This window comes from Delphinus delphis, chromosome 14 (assembly GCF_949987515.2).
Source record: "Delphinus delphis chromosome 14, mDelDel1.2, whole genome shotgun sequence".
Lineage (NCBI taxonomy): Eukaryota > Metazoa > Chordata > Mammalia > Artiodactyla > Delphinidae > Delphinus > Delphinus delphis.
Window position 1 is genome coordinate 28,363,840 of NC_082696.1, and position 15,778 is coordinate 28,379,617.

Here is a 15,778-nt window from a genome sequence, read left to right on the forward strand (position 1 = left end):
CAAACACCCCATTCTCTTTAATCTTGACCTATTTGCAGCACATGATCACGTCCTTACCGAAACCCTCTCCTCCTGCAGCTTCCACAGACCGAGCCTCTGGGTTTTTTTTTCTTCCCGTTCTACTCCTCTAATTCTCCTTCAGGTCCCTTTTTTGTATTTGCTGCCCACAGATCCTTACTACTCTAAGTGTGGTCCAAATCAAGCAGCATCAACAACTTCTGGGCTCTGATTAGAAAGGCAGAAATCAGGCCTCACCCCAGACCTACTGAGTCAGAATCTGCATTCTGACAAGGCCCCCTGCTGCCACTTCAAGTCTGAGAAGCCCTGCTCTAAACAATGGTGTTCCCTGAGGTCTGTCCTGTGTTCTTTTTTCTCTTTTCCTGGATAACCACATCAGTGCCAGACTTTAACTTTTATATCCTTATGACTTTCAAAGTGACTCCAGCTAGATGTATCTTTGGAGTGCCAGGCATTCATTTCAATTTGCTTAACTACATGCATATCCCATAGGCACAATGAACTAAATATGTCTCATATTGAACTCATTTTCATATACTCCTCTCTCTGCCCAAGCACCCAAGCCAGAAACCCATTATTCTTGATTCTTCCTTCTCCCAGCAGTGGTTGAATAGCCTGATGGAGAAGCATCCGCTATAGAGAATACCCTGGGAAAATTTTAAATTAAATGCTTCTGTTCTATAAGTCAAGTCTCCCTCTCCCTCCCACCTAAAAGAGGGGAAAAAAATTCTATCAAGGTCAGCTGTCAGACCTGGTTTGCTTGTGGCTTCCTGAAAGAGCATGAAGTGTTTTCCATTGGAAAACCTTGCAAGTTTGGCTTAGCCTGGCTCTTTTCATTTGTTTTTAATAGTTTGAAATCAGAGTAGAGGGAAAATTGAATCCTAAACAAGTCTGTTAAGAGTGGAAGTGGAGGTCCTTTCCTAATGCAAGAGATGGTGAAAATATATACATCCTGGTTTGCCTTCGGACTGCTATTAAAAGGAAACATCTATAATGCTTTGGAAATTCACCAGATGTTGATGTTTCTTTATTCTTAAAGCTCTGTGCTTCCAGGAGGGAAAGTTTATGTTAACGTTTCTTATTCAGGATTTTAGTTGCCCTTTGAATAACATCTAGAGTTGAGTTAATCTGTTTGTAATTAGTTGAAATGACACGTGAGGGGCCAGAGACTGCTGGTTGCCTACAAATAACCGGCATCCTCTCGTCATTGACAGGCTCCTGACTTGATTAGAGGTGGACTGTACCCTGCAGTCATTAGCGTGATGAGCAGGCAGCCTGCCTGAATGAATGGCCACACACAGAAGCATCTCTGCCTCCACCACCCTCTTCCTGCCACGCTCTGGAGTGAGCATCACTGCTATGGGAGCTGCTACCCTCTGGACAAGCTGTGACTTCTCATCATCTAGTTCAGAATCCCCAGAGGAGCCGGCTGACTCCATCTTCAAAGCTCTTCCTGGGGCCCCAGAGCACTGGCCCAGGGAGGGAGCTGAGCCTCCATACCAGTTTCCTGGAACAGTACACCCTTAGCATCTCTCAGCAGGCTTAGCATCTCTAAGGCTCTTCAGTATCGTCGTTCACCTGTACGGTGTATATGCAAGCATTTGCTGTCTGGACTGGATAACTAACCACCATCTGTAACACGATTTGTATGGAGAAAATGTGTTTGGCACTCCAAACATCTAATTTACTAAGCAACATTTGCAACATGGCCTGTGTGTGTATGTGGATGCCTGCCAGGGTATGTGGACTGAGATGAATCAGGAATCAAGAGCCTCAAAATGAAAAATGGATTTAATTCCTAAATAAGGCTGTGACTATGCATAGGAACAGATTTAGAGAAGCAAAACCCATAGATGGTTGAATTCAGTGAAAAAAAAACACAAAAAAACCCCAGCCAACTAGCAATTTGATGTAATTCAACTATTTCCTCACCCACCCATTTGGCTGAAACCAAAGTAGTTTGTGCTGTCTTTTATCTATTTGCGCTCTAAGATGTCCTCACATGGAAATGTTAATCAGGCTGCCACTAAGTCACAGATGCATCCCCAGAAATGCCCCTGCACCATGAGTAAGGAGATATCAGCTCCATGCTCCTCCTATTTTCAAATAGAAATTTCCATAAGACTGGCAGAGACAATGTCTCAGTTTGGCATGACATTAAATCCTTTAAACCAGTGTATACTGTTAGACCTTTATTAGTAGTAGTAGAACAAATAACTTGAAGTATACATGTTATATGGACTCCATCTGGAGTTTATTTATTTGCAACTTGCCAATTTCTTGTAACCAGCCAAATCCTTGTAAGGGGATTAGAAATATAATAAAAACAGTACAGGAGAAATAGCAATTTTCTATAGTTTCCCCAAAGGGATTGAGAAGTAAAAGCTGATTAAATAAGTGCAAGTCAAAGTGGCTCAAACCAAAAGGGGAACCAAAGAAAATGTGACTTGAGTAGGTGATAGAGCTGTAGAGTGGCCGGAAGCCGTGTCACTGGGGCCACCAGGCCTGATTGCAAAGGCGGCCTCTGGCATTTACTGGCTGTTCCGGTTTGGAGAGGACACTGAACTTGTTTAGGCCTCAGTTTCTTTCTCTGTAAACGATATTTGCGGCTCTTGCTGTTGGGGCCAAAATAATCCTCCTAGGCTTGAAATTGTGCTGATGAAGATAAATGTGCGTTAGAACATGATTGTGATTTTTATTTATTTATTTACTTTTTTGGTGTTGGTGGACCAACCAATTTGAAGTAAATTCCACATTTGCTTTTCAGACCTGGCAGAACAATGATTTTTAGAGAAGAAGGAGACACTTTGTTTTTTAAAATATATTATTCTCTTCATAACACCATTCAGATTCTCCTACCCAAAAAAAGAAGAAAAAAAAAAAGGAGGGTAAATCTCTCAACACTATTTTAGGAGGGAATTTCATGTAGTACTGCTTCACTGTAGGACACTCCTTCACCTTAGGTTTTACTGGAAAACTTGAGATGAAAGTTGGCTTGGTACATTGCCATAACAAATCATCTTGACCTGTGGTCATCCAAGTTTTCTCTAAGTCAGGGTCACAGGCTCTAAGTTCCATTAAGGTGCTAAGGTGGTGTCATTTACTGAAATGAGGAACACTGAGGTTGGGGAGGAGAGCAGAATATAGACACATATTTATTTGTAAGCATGTAAGTTTGAGGCACAAATTTGACATCCAAGGGTGGATATCATATTGTCAGTTGGATGTGTGAATCTAGATTTAGGGATATGGTTGAGGCTAGGGGTATACATTTAGGAATCTTTAGGACATGCATGGTTTCTAGAACCATGAGGCTATGTATGGTCACCTAGGAAACAAGCAGAGCCAAATAGAGGAGAGGTAGGAGAAAAGGGAGGTTCTATGATGTGACATCTGCTACATAGGTGGCTTTCCTAAACCGAAGTAGACTCCTTTTAGAAGTTGCATCCAGAGAGGTGACAAGGTACTCTAACTTGAAGTGAGCTCTTCAAGACTTGTTTCACTCAAGGCTCCATAAGACATGGCAGTCAGAGGCAGTATGACTTGGTTCCATCCTAACAGAAGTAACATAAGAAAGGATGTACAGGTGATGCCTAGCTGATATGTTTGCAGAGCTGGGCTGCAAGGATGATTTCACTGGGGTGGTGTCCACCAGAGGGGAAAGCAGTGCCCAGCTGAGGCTGCAGAAGTGAAAGGAGGGTTGAGTGGATAGAGATTTAAGTAATGGGAGGGGCCAGGAGAGGAGATAATGGCTGATGACTTTCGAGAGCTGGCTGAAAAGAGCACTTAGGAAGCACCTGAGGAAGTGTAGCAATACCTTAGAGGAGGCAGTGGGGGATGCAGAGGAAGTGTTTTTTCATTTTTTATTGAAGTATTGTTGATTTAAAATGTTGTGTTAGTTTCTGGTATACAGCAAAGTGATTCACCTATATATATATATATATATATATATATATATATATATATTCTTTATCATATAGTATTCCATTATGGTTTATTACAGAATATTGAATATAGTTCCCTGTTCTATACAGTAGGAACTTGTTGTTTATCATTCTATATCTAATAGTTTGCGTCTATTAATCCCAAACTCCTAATTTATCTCCCCTCCCCATCCCCTTTGGTAATCATAACTTTTTTTTTTATAAAGCGTGTTCTTATTAGTCATCCATTTTATACATATCAGTGTATACATGTCAATCCCAATCTCCCAATTCATCCCACCCCCACCACCACCCCCGCTTTTCCCCCTGGTGTCCATATGTGTGTTCTCTATATCTGTGTCTCTATTTCTGCTTTGCAAACAGGTTCATCTGTACCATTTTTCTAGATTCCACATATATGTGTTAATATATGATATTTGTTTTTCTCTTCCTGACTTACTTCACTCTGTATGACAGTCTCTAGGTCCATCCATGTCTCTACAAATGACCCAATTTCATTCTTTTTTATGGCTGAGTAACATTCCATTGTAGATATGTACCACATCTTCTTTATCCATTCGTCTGTTGATAGGCATTTAGGTTGCTTCCATGACCTGGCTATTGTAAATAGTGCTGAAATGAACATTGGGGTGCATGTGTCTTTTTGAATTATGGTGTTCTCTTTGTATATGCCCAGTAGTGGGATTGCTGGGTCAGATGGTAATTCTATTTTTAGTTTTTTAAGGAACCTCCATACTGTTCTCCATAGTGGCTGTATCAATTTACATTCCCACCAACAGTGCAAGAGGGTTCCCTTTTCTCCACACCCTCTCCAGCATTTGTTGTATGTAGATTTTCTGATGATGCCCATTCTAACTGGTGTGAGGTGATACCTCATTGTAGTTTTGATTTGCATTTCTCTAATAATTGGTGATGTTGAGCAGCTTTTCATGTGCCTCTTGGCCATCTGCATGTCTTCTTTGGAGAAATGTCTATTTAGGTCTTCTGCGCATTTTTTGATTGGGTTGTTTTTTTTTTTGTTATTGAGCTGCATGAGCTGCTTCTGTATTTTGGAGATTAATCGTTTGTCAGTTGCTTCATTTGCAAATCTTTTCTCCCATTCTGAGGGTTGTCTTTTGGTCTTGTTTATGGTTTCCTTTGCTGTGCAAAAGTTTTGAAGTTTCATTAGGTCCCATTTGTTTATTTTTGTTTTTATTTCCATTTCTCTAGGAGGTGGGTCAAAAAGGTTCTTGCTGTTATTTATGTCATAGAGTGTTCTGCCTGTGTTTTCCTCTAAGAGTTTTATAGTGTCTGGCCTTATATTTAGGTCTTTAATCCATTTTGAGTTTATTTTTGTATATGGTGTTAGGGAGTGTTCTAATTTCCTTCTTTTACATGTAGCTGCCCAGTTTTCCCAGCACCACTTATTGAAGAGACTGTCTTTTCTCCATTGTATATCCTTGCCTCGTTTGTCATAGATTAGTTGACCATAGGTGTGTGGGTTTATCTCTGGGCTTTCTATCCTGTTCCATTGATCTATATTTCTGTTTTTGTGCCAGTACCATATTGTCTTGATTACTGTAGTTTTGTAGTATAGTGTGAGGTCAGGGAGTCTGATTCCTCCAGCTCCGTTTTTTTCCCTCAAGATTGCTTTGGCTGTTCGGGGTCTTTTGTTTCTCCATACAAGTTTTAAGATTTTTTTGTTCTAGTTCTGTAAAAAATGCCATTGGTAATTTGATAAGGATTGCATTGAATCTGTAGATTGCTTTGGGTAGTATAGTCATTTTCACAATATTGATTCTTCCAGTCCAAGAACATGATATATTTCTCCATCTGTTTGGTGTCATCTTTGATTTCTTTCGTCAGTGTCTTATAGTTTTCTGAGCATATGTCTTTTACCTCCTTAGGTAGGTTTATTCCTTGGTATTTTAGTCTTTTTGTTGCAGTGGTGAATGGGATTGTTTCCTTAATTTCTCTTTCTGATCTTTCATTGTTAGTGTATAGGAATGCAAGAGATTTCTGTGCATTAATTTTGTATCCTGCAACTTTACCAAATTCATTGATTTGCTCTAGTAGTTTTCTGGCGACATCTTTAGGATTCTCTATGTATAGTATCATGTCATCTGCAAACGATGACAGTTTTACTTCTTTTCCAATTTGTATTCCTTTTATCTCTTTTTCTTCTCTGTTTGCCATGGCTAGGACTTCCAAAACTATGTTGAATAATAGTGGTGATAGTGGAGATCCTTGTCTTGTTCCTGATCTTAGAGGAAATGCTTTCATTTTTTCACCATTGAGAATGATGTTTGCTGTGGGTTTGTCATATATGGCCTTTATTATGTTGAGGTAGGTTCCCTCTCTGCCCACTTTCTGGAGAGTTTGTATCATAATTGGGTGTTGAATTTTGTCAAAAGCTTTTTCTGCATCTATTGAGATGATCATATGGTTTTAATTCTTCAGTTTGTTAATATGGTTTATCACATTGATTGATTTGCATATACTGAAGAATCCTTGCATCCCTGGTATAAATCCCACTTGATCATGGTGTATGATCCTTTTAATGTGTTGTTGGATTCTGTTTGCTAGTGTTTTGTTGAGGATTTTTGCCTCTATAGTCCTCAGTGATATTGGTCTGTAATTTTCTTTTTTTGTAGTGTGTTTGTCTGGTTTTGGAATCAGGGTGATGGTGGCCTTGTAGAATGAGTTTGGTAGTGTTCCTTCCTCTGCAATTTTTGGGAAGAGTTTGAGAAGGATGGATCTTAGCTCTTCTCTCAATATTTGAGAGAATTCACCTGTGAAGATATCTGGTCCTGGACATTTGTTTGTTAGAAGATTTTTTTTTTTTTTTTTTGCAGTACGCGGGCCTCTCACTGTTGTGGCCTGTCCCGTGGTGGAGCACAGGCTCTGGATGCGCAGGCTCAGCGGCCATGGCTCACGGGCCTAGCTGCTCCGCGGCATGTGGGATCTTCCCGGACTGGGGCACGAACCCATGTCCCCTGCATCGGCAGGCGGACTCTCAACCACTGCGCCACCAGGGAAGCCTTGTTAGAAGATTTTTAATCACAGTTTCAATTTCATTACTTGTGGTTGGTCTGTTCATATTTTCTATTTTTTCCTGGTTCAGTCTTGGAAGGTTATACCTTTCTAAGAATTTGTCCATTTCTTCCAGGTTGTCCATTTTATTGGCATAGAGTTGCTTGTAATAGTCTCTTATGATGCTTTGTATTTCTGCGGTATCTGTTGTAACTTCTCCTTTTTCATTTCTAATTTTATTGATTTGAGTCCTCTCTCTCTTTTTCTTGATGAGTCTGGGTAAAGGTTTCTCAATTTTGTTTATCTTCTCAAAGAACCAGATTTTAGTTTTATTGATCTTTGCTATTGTTTTCTTTTTTTCTATTTAATTTATTTCTCCTCTGATCTTTATGATTTCTTTCCTTCTACTAGCTTTGGGTTTTGTTTGTTCTTCTTTCTCTAGTTCCTTTAGGTGTAAAGTTAGACTGTTTATTTGAGATTTTTCTTGTTTCTTGAGGTAGGCTTGTGTAGCTATAAACTTCCCTCTTAGAACTGCTTTTGCTGCATCCCATAGGTTTTGGATTGTCATGTTTTCATTGTCATTTGTCTCTAGGTATTTTTTGATTTCCTCTTTGATTTCTTCAGCGATCTTAGTTATTAATTTGTTGTGATTCCAGTGCTCTCACAAGAGGGAGTGAGCACACATCCTTTTACTCCCTCTCCTTGCCAGAACCCTTGGTAAGCATAACTTTTTGTTTCTATGTCTGTTTCTGTTTTGTAAATAAGTTCATTTGTATCATTTTTTCAGATTCCACATAAAAGTGATATCATATGACATTTGTCTTTCTCTGTCTGACTTACTTCACTTAATATGATCTAGATCCATCCATGTTGCTGCAAATGGCATTATTGTATTCTTTTTTATGACTGAATAATATTCCATTGTATAAATATACCACATCTTCTTCATCCATTCATTTGTTGATGGGCACTTGCATTGCTTCCATGTCTTGTAAATAGTGCTGCCGTGAATATTGAGGTGCAAGTGTCTTTTTGAATTAGAGTTTTCTCCAGATGTATGCCCAGGAGTGGGATTGCTGGGTTATATGGTAGCTCTATGTTTAGTTTTTTAAGGAGCCTCCGTACTGTTTTCTCTAGTGGCTCCACCGTAGGAGGAAGTTTTGAAGGCAGCTGAGCTGTGCCCTAGCCGGTAATGAGCCTCTGCCATGTATGTTCTCTTCACATGCCAAGGATCTCAGTTCACCTCTCTCCTGTCTCAATTTCTGCCAGTTCACAAGTTTCAATCACTGACAGGCAGCAGCCAAGAGCTGTGGAGGTGATTTAGCAGAGCAGTTGTTTAGAATCATGTTCTTTGAAGTTCTAGAAATTTCTCAGAGACCTTCAAGGGCACAGAGGTGGGGTGGAGAGTGTGACTATGGGTCTCCCCAGGTCCACCCCACTTCAACAATAGCACTCTTCCTTTATTCTCTTTTGCATCACAGCTCACATGAAGTTTCATTTGAAAGAAAAAAAAAAGCTTAAAAATTTTTTTAAAAACCTCACTGAACTACAGAAAGGATAAAGAGGTGACTGAATATATAAAATCCTATGCAGATGTGATTTGTTTGAGAAACACAGGGTTGTATTGTTTGACTGATCGTCTAAACCAATTAATCTCTGAAATGGAACACAGAGGGAGAAAAAGGAACAAAACTGTCATACAACTGCAGTTAGTTGTGGGGTTATTATATTGGCCTGATTCACTGAAAGACTCTCCTTTTCAGCTGAATAATCTTCAAACACACCATATGCATCTCCCCAGCTGATGTCAACAGAGACATTTTCATGTTGCTGTTTTTTGTTTTTTTTTTAATTCTATGTGTCATGAATTTAGTACAATCTTAGAACACAGGCATTATTTTACTCCTGTCGTGTGCTTCTAGGTCTTGGCTCAACAATGGACTGGACATTGTTTCTTTCTTCAAAACACGGAAGGAAAATGTGAAAAGTTAAAATGTATTAGGTGCCTTTCTTCTTCCAAATTATTGACCTTCAAGAAAGTATGGGGTAAAATGCTAACAGATGAAATTGTTGAACCAAGAGAAGAATGAAACTTTTGGGTCCCTAAGTCATGAAACAGTATGGAATGTTATCCCATTGCCCGTGTGCCTGACTTCTACATCTTCTAATTCTGTCCTTCTCTCAAAGCAAAGCTTATTTCTCACCTTCCTGACAATTTTCAAGAGTGGTCTGGCACCTCTCTGCCAGTGTGCACACATAGCCTTGATCATGTGGTTCTGTTCCATTCCCTAGAGGTCTTCCTATCCCACTTGAACACTTTGAATACTAAGACCTGTCTTGCATTTCTTTTATTCTTGAAGTGGCATGTACTACATGCTTAAAGAAAACATTGCCAATGCTTTCCTGGCAGAGACCACCAAGAATCCACCTGTAGGTAAACAAGATCTGTTTATGGCTTGTTGTCGTGAAAGAGAACACACCTCATGGGGAACTGTGGATGGTGGCAGAAATGAGTAATGATAGAATTGGGGCTTGTGTTAGGTGATTTGGGTGAAGGTTTGAGGAAGTGGGGCTTTGCTCTGAATTGGACACTGTCTGTGATTGGTATCATCATAGATCTAATCTAGAAGCAAGGGAGACTAGACTGCGCCTATAGCTGTAATCAGTAAATCCACAGCCGGAACTCATATTAGTCAGGACATGTGGATTTGGTTCATTTTTGTTGTTTGGACAACGTTCAAGGTGTTGTGTTGAAACATCGTGGTCTCGTGTCTGTCCTCATCCATCATGGCTACAGAGTGGCCTTGCCTAGTGTAGATGTTCTTTGAAATCCTTTCCATCCAATAGGGGAACACCAGAGCCTATCTGTCAGCACCAGGCCAGCTCCTGCTGTCGGGGACTGCTCTGCTCTTTCTCAACGTGAAATTGAATTGATTTTCAGCAGCATCACATCTTTATCAAAGATCCCTGGGTGGGTGAAGGCATCCCAAGAGATAGGACCTCTGAGCTTTAATCTCTGATCTCCCCTTTCTTTCTTACAGTGAAGGCATTATATAACTTCTCTTCAAGGCTGTCTTTTGATCTATGGAGGAAGTTGCACTGAACTTCAAGGGAGTCTCCCAGTTCTCTCCTTTCACTGGAACCTCACGGTAAGGATCAAAACCTAATTTCTTCTTTATGCTCACAAGGTTCTGGACGCTAACCCTTAGTGTGCTTGTCCCATTCTTAAAGGGACCAAGTTACAGTGAGGCTCTGTCAAAGGAGGACAATGAATCCGAGGACACAGTGTGGTCTTCTGTTCCGGAGGACTGCTTTCTGTACCCAACCAGTATGGCCATTTCATGCCAATCTCTTTGGACGGTTTGGGTGAAAATTAGCAGGAATCTCTTTGATCCAATCCTATGTAAAACATTTCTTTGGTCATTTGTTTGTCATGGATACTGACTTTTGAGCAGTGGTTCATAATCTTGGCTGCACAACAAAATCAAAGGGGAGCTTTTAAAAAAAGAAACTGGTTTAATTGATTGGTGTGGGGCTCAAATATCTATCTATCTACTTATCTATCTCTATCTATCTATCTACCTATATCTATCTAACTACTTATCTATCTATCCACTTGTCTATCTATCTACCTATATCTATCTAACTACTTATCTGTCTATCTATCTACCTACCTATATCTATCTAACTATCTATCTATCTACTTGTCTATCTACCTATACCTATCTAACTAACTACTTATCTGACTATCTACCTACCTACCTATATCTGTCTAACTACTTATCTATCTACTTATCATCTCTATCTAACTAGTTATCTATCTACCTATATCTATCTAACTACTTATCTGTCTATCTACCTATATCTATCTATATGTATCTAACTAGTTATCTATCTATCTATCTATATCTAACTACTTATCTATCTATCTGTATCTATCTACCTATATGTATCTAGCTAGTTATCTATCTATCTATATCTATCTAACTACTTATCTATCAACCTATATCTATCTAACTACTTATCTATCTATCTATATCTATCTAACTACTTATCTATCTATCTACCTATTTTTAAAAAATTCCCAAGGCAATTCTAACAAGACTCATTCTTAAAAATAAAGAGATCCTTTGCCCTGAGTTGATAGTGTAAATTTTCCCTTGAGGAAGTCAAGGAAAATTGTAACTATAGGTATTTAGTTTTGGTATGATTTGCCTTAAATTATTCACCTTTGTTTGCTCAGGCCGATGAACTTTATGTGACTGACTCTTGGAAAAGCAATATTAAGCTAAAGCTCCAACTGACGAATGAATCGTCTTAAAACAAAACAAAACTGGCTATAGTTTCTCCAGGGTTTTGATGAGTTAAAATAATTCTGCATCCGTGGTCACCCTCTCTGCTCTATAAACAGGATGAGGGGGCAGTGGCAGTAAAAACGGGAGCGCCAGTGACTGGCGCTGGCTTGACAAGCAGACGTATAAACAGAGTCTTGGGAGGAAGTTGTGTTTATAGCAACTGAAAGGGAAGCCCTAACCTCAGAAGTGACTGAGGGACTTTGGTGCCTATAAATAGCTAGTCAGGTTATTTCCAACATTTGATTATAACTGTTCATCAATAAATATCTTCCAATATGTGTTGGAAATTAATCATTGGTTCAACACTCATTCAGATGTCTGTGGTACTTTGGGTTTCTGCAAAATCATTATAGACTAAGCCACATAACTTCCTGGTATATAGACAGCACTGTGTTTCAAACTGACTTACAACACTGAAAACTCTAAAGACGAAGGTGACTGAGGTATAAATGTTAACTCATATAACTTTGTCTCCTCTGTGAAGGCCAGCACAAAGGGCCTTGAACATGCTCCTGTGTAACTGATGCCAATGATTACTCTAGAGAAAAGTATTTATTACAAAGAAAAGCATAGACTGAGCAATGTCCTCTGTCATATAGGCTGTATATGTATGAATATATCTATATAGGTATAGATGACATATTTGCTGAAAATAAACACTTGCGGATTGACTGAAGTGATGTATACACAGAAATATATTGGAACCACAGCTCATTAAACTGGTAAGTTGATTTCCTGGGATACATTATTACCTTTAATTACATTCTAAAGTGAGGTATTGAGAATTTTATTATAGTGGAAGTATGCTATGTGATATCCTAAAATTTAAAGACATTAGCTTTTATTTGGGGAAAAATAAAAGGTAATATAATTGAGTGCTTAAGATGGAGGACTCTGGGGCCAGACTTCTTGGGTTTAAATACTTGCTCCATTATGTACTATGTGTGATCCTGGGCAAGTAATTTAATGTCTCTGAATTTCATCCTCATCTGTAAAATGGGACAATAATAACACTCATAGGACTGATCCCAGAGAATTAAATTATTTAATGTAATAAAACACCTGGAACAGTGCCTGGCACAGGGTAAGATCTTTATTATAAACACCAGGTGCTTAGATTTTTGGTCTCTCAGATTGTTGAGTAGTGTGAAATGGATTTTGATTGAGCAAGGAAACTTGCTGAAACAGTCTCTGTCTACTGAAAATTATTTTTCTGAAATAACACCTGGTTCAGTGTCAGAAAAACTTAATGCTAAGCACCTGGTCTAAGGAATGCAGCTTAGAAAACTCCTGGGACTAGGGCTGTCAGGTTACCTTGTACTTCCTATGACTTCTGAAGGGGAACAATAAGTTCTTTGAACAGAATCTCTCTGTTTCCATCCCAAGATGGAAAAAAAAACCCAAATCTAGTTAAAATAATTTCAAAAGATTTTTGTTTATAGTGTGAATAATATTTAAGTATCTGTTGTAGAAAGTGCTTTCATAAGCCCAGAGGACACTGAAGGACAGAGAGGATGTCTGTAGTCCTTTGTCAACACTTCCTTTCATCTTCAGGGGCTTTATAGGGTTGACTTCTTAAACTTTCTACTCAAAGTGCTGAGGCAAGGCTCCCTCACAGATCTCTCTGGAAAGCAGGCCCTACTAGGAACTCTTCAGGGACGCTGTGAGTGCCTGCTGCCTGGCTGAATGCTCTCTGGTTCACAGTTACTAAGCTCCCTCTTAAATGGAACAGGAAATCAGTACCAAGACACCATCCATAGGCCCCGGAAAACGGTGGGGTGTTTCCACACTGGGGAGGTGTTCTGTCATTTCTTTCTTTCTTTTTTTTTGCCATGCCCTGAGGCATGCTGTATCTTATTTCCCTCACCAGGGATCGAACCTATGTCCCCTGCAGTGGAATCATGGAGTCTTAACCACTGGCCCGCCAGGGAAATCCCTGTCCTTTCTTAATAAAGGAAATTAAGCTGATTTATGATAACACAGGAGCTCAGATGCTAGAGAGTAAATGGAAAAGATTTCAAAGATATTTGTGTGTTCTTTTTGAGTAGGCAGGAGAATTAGCTTTATTTTGATGAAATTTTAAGTAACATGGCACTGGCGTTGAAACTGAAGGTCCCATTATTTAGCAACCATTATCTAAATAATAACGACAGCAAGAACAAAAATGAGTATTTCCTTTACATGTATCACATCTTGGCATGGTTCTACACAGAATATATTAGCCATTACTTGCTTAATCTTCACAACAGCCCTGTAAAAATCACTATCATCTCGGGGTCCCAGAGTGTGGATGGGAGGATATTGTACATTAGAAATCACGTGGCAGAGCAAGTGATGCTGGGATTGACTACAAGGCATAAGATGATTTCGAGATCACAAAATCTGGATCAAATCCAGGTGTTCTGGGATTGACTCCAAGGCATAAGATGATTTCGAGATCACAAAATCTGGATCAAATCCAGGTGTTTTTTTTTTGTTTGTTTTTTTTGTTTTTTTTGAAATCCAGGTGTTTTGATCCCTGGTGGCACAGTGGTTAAGAATCCACCTGCCAATGCAGGGGACACAGGTTTGAGCCCTATTCCAGGAAGATCCCACATGCTGCAGAGCAACTAAGCCCGTGTGCCACAACTACTAAGCCTGTGCTCTAGAGCCTGTGAGCCACAACTACTGAAGCCCACGTGCCTAGAGCCCGTGCTCTGCACACAATGAGAAGTCCGTGCACCGCAGCAAAGAGTAGCCCCCGCTCGCTGCAACTAGAGAAAGCCCGTGTGCAGCAATGAAGACCCAACGCAGCCAAAAATAATAAAATAAATTTATTAAAAAAAAAATCCAGGTGTTCTGACCCCCGTGTCTCATGATCTGGCATTTCTCCAACTAAAGAGTTTCAAAATGAGAGAAATGAATGACTCCTGAATATGGAAGTATTTTTATGTAAGGCTAATCCTGTTCTTCTATTTATTTAGTGCCCCTCACTGAAACAACTCTTTTCTATCAGTTATAAATGCACACAATATAATTCAAAGATTTTAAAAAACAAGACAAAAATTTAGCTTGTTACATGGCTGTGTGCTGATCCCTGAAATTGTGGGGGGCTTTTCTCTTCACAGGCACATACTCTGTGAAGAAAAGATTTACATAATCTCTAATACTGCCCTGAAGTCCTGAATGAATTACATTTTTCCATTATAGTCCTTGCTTCCCCACAATCTCCCCCGACCCTGAAAAAAAAAAAGCCTAATTTTCTATCAGGGAAAGAAAAGGAGGCCATTAGTTTGTGTCTGGAAACAGTGGAGGAATTACTGAGCTATTTACAAGCTCTGCACATGTGGAATCAATCTGATATTCCATTAGATGGTTCAAAAATGTATTCAAATTATGTAGTTTTCAAATGTTAAACTTTGGAATTTGTTTCTTAATAGGAAGCTTTTTAGGATAGTTTGCCTGATGGATATCCCCTTTTGTGAATTTGAATAACAAATTGTTTATAATAATATATAAGCCATCTTAACTTATGTTTTATTCCTGTTTCCTGAAGGTTGGTGCAAGTCTGGTGATGTGTATTTCTGCTCCTTGCCTAACAGGGAGGTGATGACTGCAGCAAATTGAAAGAAAATCAGGGCTAGGAGAAATCCCTCTATTTCATTAGGCTCCTGTTTTTGATAGTTGCCCATGAATTTGCAGTCATACTTAATTAGCCATAATATGATTTCTATGCAAGTTTGTCCTTAAAGAATGTGACAGTGTTTAAGTACAGGTGGATTTTTAAATGAGACCTTTGAAGCAATAAACTAAAAGTAAATGAATTATTCATGTAGAATTGGATATCTGTTAGAACTTCTGAGATACAACACTTCAAAATCTAGTTGAACTGGGTTAAAATATGTAAATTCATTAAAGTCAATGAAATGCAAAATGATATTTCAGTTATGTGCCAAATAAGATCCATGTTCCTGGCCCAGTATACACTTTTCCCATGTGTTTGTAATAACAAAGCTGGAGGTATAGAAGAGATATAAACATTGTTGCATGGAATTGCTATTGGAATAATGCTCTACATTTCTGTGTAATGCTCTCACATATGTAATTTCTTTTGATCTTTGTAGCAGTTTCACAAAGTTAGATACTATTATCCCCATTTTACAAATTCAAGAGCTTAAGTGTATAGAGAATAATAGAAATAGTGTATGGAAGACAGCATGAAACAGTGGAAAGAGAACAGACTTTGGGATCAGACAGATTCAGAATCCCACCTTCACCCCTTAGTGCATTGATGAACTATGAATATACAGTTTAGGCTCTTTAAGTCTTATTTTCATCATCTGTAAAATGGGATAATTCTACTGACCTCACTGAATTGCTGCGAGAGCCAAAGGCAATAAGGTATGTGGAAGGTCTCACCTGACTCAGCTTAGCTTTTTCTGGAAGATATGGGTCATAACTCTAGGAGAC

General features: G+C 39.1%; 1 long non-coding RNA gene across 1 annotated transcript in view; it reads left to right on the plus strand.

Moving 5' to 3' along the window:
- Nucleotides 1-15,778, plus strand: part of LOC132436907 (uncharacterized) — a 130,240-nt gene that overhangs the window by 97,316 nt on the left and 17,146 nt on the right. Inside the window, exon 4 of the long non-coding RNA XR_009521921.1 lies at nt 10,016-10,123. This is a non-coding gene — a long non-coding RNA (uncharacterized lncRNA). The remainder of the gene's footprint in view (nt 1-10,015; nt 10,124-15,778) is intronic.